Consider the following 10,043-nt stretch of genomic DNA (forward strand, 5'->3'; position numbering starts at 1 on the left):
AAAGAAAAGAAATTTCAGAGTAGCCAAATATTGGGGCTATATCATGGCTATTGTTGTGGGCTTTTAGCCAGATTTATGTTGAGAGTCAAAGCAAAGAACCCAGCAGGATGCTTTAAAGTGTTGTGAGCTTGGCCAGAAAGGAAGCTCCAATAAAGTCGCAGGACACAAAGAAAGGATCTCCTTTGCTGGGAAGGAACAGGAGCATGGAAATGATAGTCTGAGTGCATCACTGAAGCAGAAGATCTCTACCCTTTCCAGTCTCAGAATTGCAAGGGGAGGGACATTGCCTTGTGTGGAAGGCTGCAGAGCCCCATGTTCCAGAATGGCAACAGTGGCCTCACCAGGTTCCATAATGGTACCAACATGGAGAATTTATTCTTCAGAATCAGGGTCAGAATACTCAGCAATTCAGGTACTCAACCCTGACAGCCAAGAGAGGAGGAAGCCTGGCTATTGCTCCATCTAGCAGCAGACACGGGCATTATCCATGTGGCATTGGTTTTAGGTGCTTGCAGAATGCAGGAGTTCTGAGGGTAAGAAGGCTTCCACCTAGATTTCAGAAGAAGGTTTAGGAAGTCAGGCAGTTTGCCCCTGGGAGGATAGTGTGTAAAGCTGTGAGTGAGAAGCCTATTCAGTGGAAACCTCAGAAAACCAGCCTGAGAGAAGCCATGGGAGCTACCACCAAGAGTGCCATAGGGATGGAGCCAAATGGAGCTCACAATTTGCCACAGATTTCTTCAGATGTTCCATATGGAACTACAGGACTTAATGTTTTGCCTTCTGGATTTTGGACTTCTCTTGGTCCCAATGCTTTGCATTCCCCTGTTATTTGCAACTTTTGGAATGTTAATTTTCATCTTGTGCCTTTGAAAGTTGGAAGTGTTTAACATTTCTTTTGTATGGGGGCTCACAGCCTAGAGTTTGCCTTAGTTCTTGGAGGGAACTTGAAACTTGAACTTTTCAGCAATGCTGAAACTGTTGGGACCTTGGAAACTCTTAGAGATGGACTAAAATGCCTGTTCCACAAAGGGATATGCATGAGATTTTGGGTGTCCAGGGTCAGAATGTTATGGTTTGTGTCTAGTTGTCCAAAGCCTCATATAGTCATGGGGTGGGGACTTTTAGAGTTTAATTCATGATCAAGGTTGGGATTATGGGTTGTAATGCTTCTGGAATTATAGGTGTATTTCTCCCAGCCTGGGGAAGATATCCTGAATGCAACTTAAGAGAGACAGACCTCTCTATAGCCACCATTGCTATTACTTGTCTATTTTGCTCTTGCTCTTTGCCACCACCATGAAAGGTTGTTCTCTGTCATGTGCCACACTGCCTTGGAACCAACTGAATATGGACTGAAACTTCTAATAACTGTGAGCTAAATAAGCCTTTCCTTCCTTCATTTTGGTCTGTCAGGTATTTGTCCCAGCAGTGAGAGAAGAGTAACTGAGACAGGTGGTTTCCAGAAGTACAACTGTAAGTCAGGTATGAAAACATGAATTGGATGAATGATTCTCTAGAATGTAGTCAGCCATAGAATGTACTGCTACCAATTTTGCCTGTTCATGTGTTATTAGTGGATGTGACATGTATACATAATGCTTTACATTGATACCCATCATCAGATGAATGACTAAAGAAAATGTGGTGTTTAATGTGTTTTTATGGACTATTACTCTTCCAAAAAGGAAGATAAACTTGATATATTTTTGGACTAAACCAATGCACCTTGAGATCTTTTCAGGGAAATGAATTAGACACATATGTGTCCAATATCAAATATTGCATTGTTTTCATGTGTACAAATAAAGACCAAAATGGAGGATAAATACTAGGATGTAGAAAAAACTTCAAATGGGAAAGGGAACAAGGGAAAAAGAGGGGGAAAAGAAGGAAAAGAAAAAAGGGGAACAGATGGAAAACAAGATTTTGTAATTAGGGAGGAAAGAAGGGAACAAAGGTGGAAGGAAAGGGGGAGAAGTATCAGTACAGTTCATGTACAGGGACAGATCCTTCACTATGAATGTTGTCATCATGTAGACCAAGAGTTTCCCAATAAAATTAATCAAACATTAAAATACTGAATAACTAGCAAAATATATCATGTATAGTTGAGTTTTATGGGCATTTGAGGTAAAGAATGCCCATGTCATAACAGTTTTAAATTGCTTCCATTTTGATTCATAATTTTCAGTAATTTCTAGATCTAATTTTAGTCATTCATTCACAAAATGCTGAACTTAAAAATGTGCCAGCATTAGGTATCTAAAACAACCAAACACTGTGAATGCATAAAAACAGACCTTCAGCATCTCTCCAATAAAATGGTTTTATCACAGTAATTTAAGCTAATTGCCAGTCAACGTTCTTGGAGAACCTTTTAAATATATCATCTTTATTCCAGGAAATTGTGGGAAAGCAAAAGAATTAAACATCCATAGATGTTTGCCATTAGAATCCTTAGAGTCTAATTAAGAAAATAACAGATATGTAGTTGGTGCCATAAAATAAGTTGGTCAAAAAAAATTTCTGTCATTCAGTCAGTCAGTCAACATTTTTGGCACAAGCACCAAGTATATGTTGGACTCATAAGGGAGAGGAGATTGTTGAACTCAGCAAGCTTCTTCTTCACTGGCATGACCAGTTTTGTTACCAGATCAATAAGAAGTAGAGTTGACTGAGCCAGCAATGATTCTCATGCAGAGGTGCTGAGTCAGTAACAGGCTTCTTCTCACAAATCCATGAGATGTCAATGCCCCCCCCCCCATTTCTTATACTTCTTTGTAGAATTTCCCCTGGACTCTGACTTTTTAAATGAAAACAAAATGATTTCTTATTAAAAAATAGCAGCATCATAATTCCAAGAGACAAGACTGAACAATTCTCTTCTGCATCTCTCTGTTCCTGAGTGTAAGATATCCCCACAGATTTCATGGACATCCTGAAATCAGCTGAGGACACATACAGGAGCCCACACTCCACTCAGCTCTACTGTGCCCATGGTGGTATCAGTGGTGCCTGTGTAGGGCCTGCCTTAAATCTGCCTCAGAATTTCTAAATGCATAATAGTGAAACAATAGTCAAGAAAATCAGTAACACAGAGGTCAAATCATTCAAAATATTGATCATGAGAAAAACAGAATTTTCTTTATGGCATTTGTGTGTATTCTTAGCAACATTCAACCTCATTTGTAGATTTTTTACATAACTAACAACATGAAGCCTTGTGGTACACATGCCTTCTCTGCAGATATACTCCATATATTCAGAAACACTGAAAAGCTCAATCAGGTAAACAGTACAGTATGTAGCCTTTCAGTGTCTAATATCTTCTCATATAAATTTAGTCTCTGGGTGAAATCATAAATCATAATTGAAAATACATCCAAAGTTGCCATCTTGAAGATGTTTTACATAACACTTTTCCCCTGCAATACATTCAGAGATTTGTCAGTGTAACACTAAGAATGATAACTACTTATTGAAAGTTTAATAGTAGTTAAGGCGTATGATGCAGAATTTACTCCAGAAGCTGAAATGTGTGGGTCAGATTGAGCCTGAATTTGTTCTTAGATTCATTACCATTCACTCAGGATTATTTATAGAGCCCCCTCTATGAAAATGACTTGTCTGTGTATTTTTCAACTAACATAATGTTGATTGACCTAATTGTTTTTCATTTTCTTCTTATACCTGGCAAGACATAGTCTGACACGTGAAGTACAATGGTCCAGTGAATCAGTAGGGGTGCTCCCTGAGATGTCTCTCCCCCATTTGGTGCAATCCACAACTTTTTTTGTTTTCATTTATCTATTTGGTACAGGGTCTCACTGCACAGTTCAGACTTGTAGTGATCCTCCTGTTTTCAGCCTCCCCAGCACTGGGATTACAGGAATGTGCCACCGTGCCCAGACTTGTTTGCCAGCTCAGTGTGCTCTAGGGGTGTGGCTGGCATGGCATGTGGGACGGGGGAATCAAACCCTAGTCCCTGCACTTGCCAAAGCAGGCACTTATTCTGCCGAGCTATCTCACCAGCCTTACAACCCTTGAACAGACAGCTAACGGTAGAGTTTTTCAGTGAGTGTGCACCATTTTCTACTATAAAATTTAAATGTAACTAAATGTTCACTTTAACTCTAATTTCTGCTAAAAGTGAAAAAATTACTGAGTGTGATCCATACATTTAAAAATGTGAAGAAAAATATATTTCCTTGTGAAAGAAGACCACTTCTACGTACTGAGTACATGAGTAAGCATGCTTTGAAACAAAATGGATTTAAGATAGTATTTAAATTATGATATACTGAATCCTTATGAGTGACTTGCTTTTAGTAGTGCACATAAAGGGTTTGGCTCATGACCATGTTCAAATGTGTGATCTGGGCTTTGCATGAAATATCTTATTGAATATTCACAACTCTCTGTAGATACTAAAACACAGAGAAGACAAGCAAAATGCCCAGAAGCATACAGCTAATAATGTGTAAAGCTGGACTCAAGCTAAGGTGTATATAAATGAAGGCCTAATAATACATTATTTGGTTTTAAGATAATTTTTATGATTCATTTTTTACTGTGTTCCAATGTATTTGCCAATTTCCTCTTATGCTGTGCTTTTATGTATCTTACCTTTCACCTCTATTGTTGCACCTTAAAAAAATGTTGAAACACTACACTCTATCCAAGCTTGTTCTTACCATTTTCAGAACTACTTTTCTTCTCTCTCTCTCTCTCTCTCTCTCTCTCTCTCTCTCTCTCTCTCTCTCTCTTTTTTTTTGCAGAACCAGGGTTTGAACTCAGGCCCTTGTGCTTGCCAAGGAAGTGCTTATTCCACTGAGCCATCTCCCCAGCCCCAGAAATGTTTTCTTATCCATAAAGCAAGTACTTAGATTATGATGACCTTGAATCATATTTTAGTATTAACTTCTTTAAGTCAGGATGACTGCCTTTGTCATATATTTTTTAAAATTTAATACAGCAACCAGCCCATCAGTTTTTCAGTTACTATCGCTATATAACACACACATATATACACACATATATATGTATAAATAAATATGTATTGCATTGCACTTAACGTAATTAAAGAGGGTTACCTGAATGAATATTGTTTTGAATAATGATTCTTACAAATTTTCTCCTTTCTAACTTTATTAATATGTATGGATATCTGAGGATATGGTGATCATTTCACTTATACACTACTTCTTTGACAAAGAGTAGCCTTCAGTAAGCTGTACAATAGAGACATAAGCAGCAGTGAGACACTGTAGCCCGAGGGGTTGAGCTAGGCCAGCAGTTGGTGAGTGAGAGTGCTGGCACTGTTCTTTGAGACACAGACATGCAGAACAGATGTGAGTGGGACAGGCCACCATTTGGCTTCAAAGAGATTGAGGTGAAGCAAACTGCAGCAGAACAGTCCCAGCTTACTTCACTGGAAAGTGCCACAGTTGAATGAGAGAGCCATTTGGTACCAGTGGACTGCTGGCAGTTGGGAACCAGGCTAAGAAAATTTTTGCTGAGATGTATGAACTGGGCCACCCAGACTCCATTTAGGTGCTCACCAAAGGCAACTCTTAGCTCTAAACACAAAAAAAGCAGTGGCCTGAATACAGTGGCACAAGCACACAAGCAGATTTGTCCAAATGAAGGACAAGCACTCCACCCTGTGTGACCAGCAGGTAAGAGGAGCTAGTGATGTGGAACAGAGGAAGCTATCCAAGGTCCAGAAGGAGATAACTGTGCATGAGGGTGTCACAGAAACTGTGATAGCAGCACAGAGACACACTCAGTAAGGAGAACAGCATGGTGAGCTGAAGCCCAGTCCCAGCCTCCACGTGCAGAGGACAAGATCAGACTCTCAAACAGCTCACCTGCTGTAAAGCTGGCTAGGCTACCCAGTGTATTTCTAGGATCTGACATGGACCCTATCACAGCACTATGGACGCCAGAGAAATTTTAATCATTTTCTTTCTTTGTCATCTTTGTGGTTTTTCTTTTTTCTTTGTTTTAGTTTTCCTTTTTTCAGGCAGAGGGGGAATGGTTGTTCGTTTTTTGTTTTGTATGGTTGGTTGGTTTGAATTTTTTCCTTTGAATAGGTTTCTTACTTTTATTTTTGTTTTGCCGTATTTGTCTTTTTCTCTTCATTCAACTCCCTTAATTTCATGATACTTTAATATGAATAAACACTCTCTCTTCTTTTTCTGAAAATTAAATAACATCCTCTTGAACAACTATTGCATCACAAATGACATTTAAAAAGAAATTAAACACTATCTACAATTAAATGACAATGCTGATACATTCTGGAAATTACAGGATGTAATGAAAGCAATCCTAAGAGAGAATTTATAGAAATGAACTCATCAAAAAATCAGAATGAGTTCAAATAAACAAGCTAATGTTCTAATTTCTCCAAAAAAATCAAACCCAAAGCTTGTGCAGGGGAGGTAATTATACAGATAAGATGAGGAATTAATGCTACTGAGAGCAAAAAACAATATAGCAAATCAATGGATCAGTGAGTTTCTTCTTTTAAAGATTGAATAAAATTGATAAACATTTAGCCAACCTTATTAAAAAGGCTCAAATTCATGCAATTAGGAATGAAAAGGATGAAATCACAATGAATTCTATGGAAATCCAACTGATCATCAATAACTACTTTGAGAACTTGTACTCTAATAAGATAGAAAACATAGAAGAAATTCACAGATTCATAGAAATATATAAACTGCCAAAACTGAATCAAAAATCAAGCAGATACAAAAATTCTAAATAACATATATCAATAAATGAAATTAAATGTGTAATTAAAAGTTACCAAGAGGGTCAGCCAAATAGCTCAGCAGATTAAAGTGCCTGCTTAGGCAGATAGAGGGGTGGGGAGTTTGATCCCTGGACTTGCCATGCTGGCTACTATGCTCCTGGGGCTTGCTGAGATGGCAATTGAGACTGGGTGTGGTGGCACGTGCTGTAATCCCAGCACTTCAGAGGCTGTAAATGGGAGGATCACTATGAATCTGATCTACACAGTGAGACCCTGTAGACCTGTCTTAAATAAAAAAAAAAAAATACCAACAAAGAAAAATTGAGGTCCTGATGAATTCTCCATCAAATTTTAGAAGAAATTCAGAAAAAGCATAAGGCCACCACTGATGAAACACTTTCTTAAAATTTAAAGACAAACAAAAGAAAAACCCTCCCTGTAAGGGTCGAGTCGCCACGAAGGAAGACCCCAAGAGTCAGTCTCTCATGCAAATCACAAAGGGAAAGTTTTATTATCTATGTATACGTAGGGCGGTCTGCACACGCAGGAGCAGAGCGCACCTCTAATGAAACAGGCATAGTTTTTTAAAGGCAAAAACCACAAAATGGGAGGGGGGGAGCAAGCAAGTTACAGAAGCAAATCGCATTGGTTAGTGTAGGTTGACCTTTACAATAATTGGTGAGTTACAATACCGGATGACCAAATGGAGTAAGTCTGGGGGTAGCTGAGGGGGTCTAACCTTGTGGTTGTCATGTTCCGGGAACATTTTTAAGAAATCGAGGCATTGTGACCCAGGACATTCTGTTGTTATGGCTTTCTAATAGTGAGGCCTTGGGTTTTGGGAACGTATGTCTCCTGCAAGAATTCAAACAAGGGGAGGGCCAAGGGCAACTTCTTGGCTGACTCAGTTGTTTTAGTTGTTTTCCAAGTAATGGGACCCCATCCAAGGTTTTCTTATGTCCTCTTTGTTTTAGGAACATGGATTGCTTAAGCTCTAGGGCCGTAAACTAGCAGGTGGGCCCCCTTACTGAAAGACACTTTAATAATTTTTAGCCTCATTTATGATCTTAAAATTGTTGGGCTTTACACCCCAAAGTCATTCCTCGTAGTAGTACCCTGATATCAAAACCAGAGAAGCAGCCAAACAAGGAGAACTATAGGTAAGTTGCCCCCAATAAACATAGACACTTATGATTTGTGTTCAGATGTCTCTCTAAAGCCTCATGTTGTCTTTTTTCAGAGGCGGGTCAATTTAGAGTTTGGAATTGACTGGAAGTCAAATGTTGGGGCTAAGAGTATAAGTGTTACATCCGCCCTAGGGCTGGTACTCTGCATACAACATAAAGGACAGATACAGCTCTCTCTCTCTCTCTCTCTCTCTCTCTCTCTCTCTCTCTCTCTCTCTCTCTCTGAAGTAAATAAACCTTTACTCACTTATTTTTGGTTGTCAGGCATTTGCCTCAGCAATGAGAGAAAAAGTAACCAAGACAGAATTTGATACCACAAGTGAATCATTGCTGTGACATTACTTGTCCATGTAGCTTAAGAGCCTTAGGAATTAACTTGGAAAGGTTTTGGAAGAATATACAAAGACATAACCCACTTGCTGTAAACTATGTTAGTCAGAGCCTGGAAAATCAGAGTATTGACGGAAATTCTGCCAATTATAGTGAGGCTCGGGAAGCCTTCACTGAGAAGGACTTCATGGGCTGCTGTATCCAAGGTGCTGTATGTTGTACTTTGGCAAGGAAAATGATGTGCATTTTGCTTGTGCTTAGAGATAGTTCTTGAGTGCTAAGAAACTTTTAATTCAATCTACTACTGGTGTGGTGGCATGATTTCTATTAAGGGCTTTTGGTCAGATCTACACTGGAAATTAAGAGTGGATAATCAGCAAGGTGATTTGAAACATTTGGTCATTTGGGAGACTTCAGAGGAGCTGTGGATTGTAAGGATTAATCAGAGAACATGGCTGATGCAAAGGAAAAAGACAATGGAAAAATCATCTGTGGCTTTCCTCCAGAAGGGAAGAGTATATTTGAAATTCTGGGGATCCCTTGTGTATTTCCTAGTGTTGTCATTTCATGTTGTTAAAAGTTAATGGGAAGCAAGGATTGGGTTGTAATAGCTCTCTTAACAGGATTTTAATGAAAGTTTTAGATATGTGTTTGTAATCAGGTTATTTAGTCAAAGTATTTTGGTTTTAACCTTGAGCTTTGATTTTTTTTTGTGTGTGTGTGTGGAACTAGGGATTGAACTCAGGCCCTTGCACTAGCCAGGCAAGTGCTTATTCTACTGATCCATCTCCCTGGCCCCGAATATATTTATTAATTATTATTATTATTATTTTTGGCAGAACCGGGGATTGAACTCAGATCTTTGCGCTTGCCAGGGAAGTGCTTATTCCGCTGAGCCATCTCCCTGGCCCCGAATATATTTATTAATTATTATTATTATTATTTTTGGCAGAACCGGGGATTGAACTCAGATCCTTGCGTTTGCCAGTCAAGCGCTTATCCTACTAAGCCATCTCCCTGGCACCTTTAACCTTGAGCTTTGAGAACTCTCTGAACATTTGATTTTTATGTGGAAATAAGTGAGTTTATAATTTCATAAATGCATTTGACATATAAACATAAACCTGAATAAATCAAGACATGTTAACTTCTCACAAATCTATCACTAGAGACTATGATCTAAGGAAATGTGTCTGGTTATCAAGTGCTCAAGGGGTGCATTTTGGTGGATTAACTAATCACAAACTTATAACAACCAGCTGAATTGAATCATCCTGGTTCTGGGTATGGAAGACCCACCTGATCATTATTATTCCTAATAGCATAAAAGGAGAACTGGAAGAGAAGTTGGTATGCTGTTGATTCTCCTGAGGAGGCTTGTGATACTGGATTTCTAGATATAAACAGCTATTCTCATCGTTTGTGGAGCTCTGGTCCTTGATGTTGTTGAAGATTGCTACAATTCTCTTCGGGGAGCTCTAGTCTTACCTTGAGCTTTGCTTCCTGGTTCCAGTGAAGATCCCTCAGCCTGCTACGCAGATTCTTCACTCCACTGATATTGACCAGGCCTTCCCACTGACCTTTGGGCCTTCCCAGTGCAGACTAGATACAGACTTGCATGAGATATTGTTGTGGGCTCCAGGCCTGTAGTTAGACTTGTGGAGGACATTGCCATGGTCTGTAGGTCTTCAGCTGTATTAATTCCAGCCATCACCATGGAATAAAAGCTCTCACCTGGATTATTTGGATCTGTAGTGCTT

At 39.2% G+C, this 10,043-nt stretch overlaps 1 pseudogene; it reads right to left on the bottom strand.

Moving 5' to 3' along the window:
* The window catches only part of LOC101579023, a 10,627-nt pseudogene extending 3,108 nt beyond the window's left edge, over window positions 1-7,519 (bottom strand).
* Between the last annotated feature and the right edge of the window lie 2,524 nt (window positions 7,520-10,043).

The sequence above is a fragment of the Octodon degus genome, unplaced genomic scaffold (genome assembly GCF_000260255.1).
Source record: "Octodon degus isolate 3935 unplaced genomic scaffold, OctDeg1.0 scaffold00264, whole genome shotgun sequence".
Lineage (NCBI taxonomy): Eukaryota > Metazoa > Chordata > Mammalia > Rodentia > Octodontidae > Octodon > Octodon degus.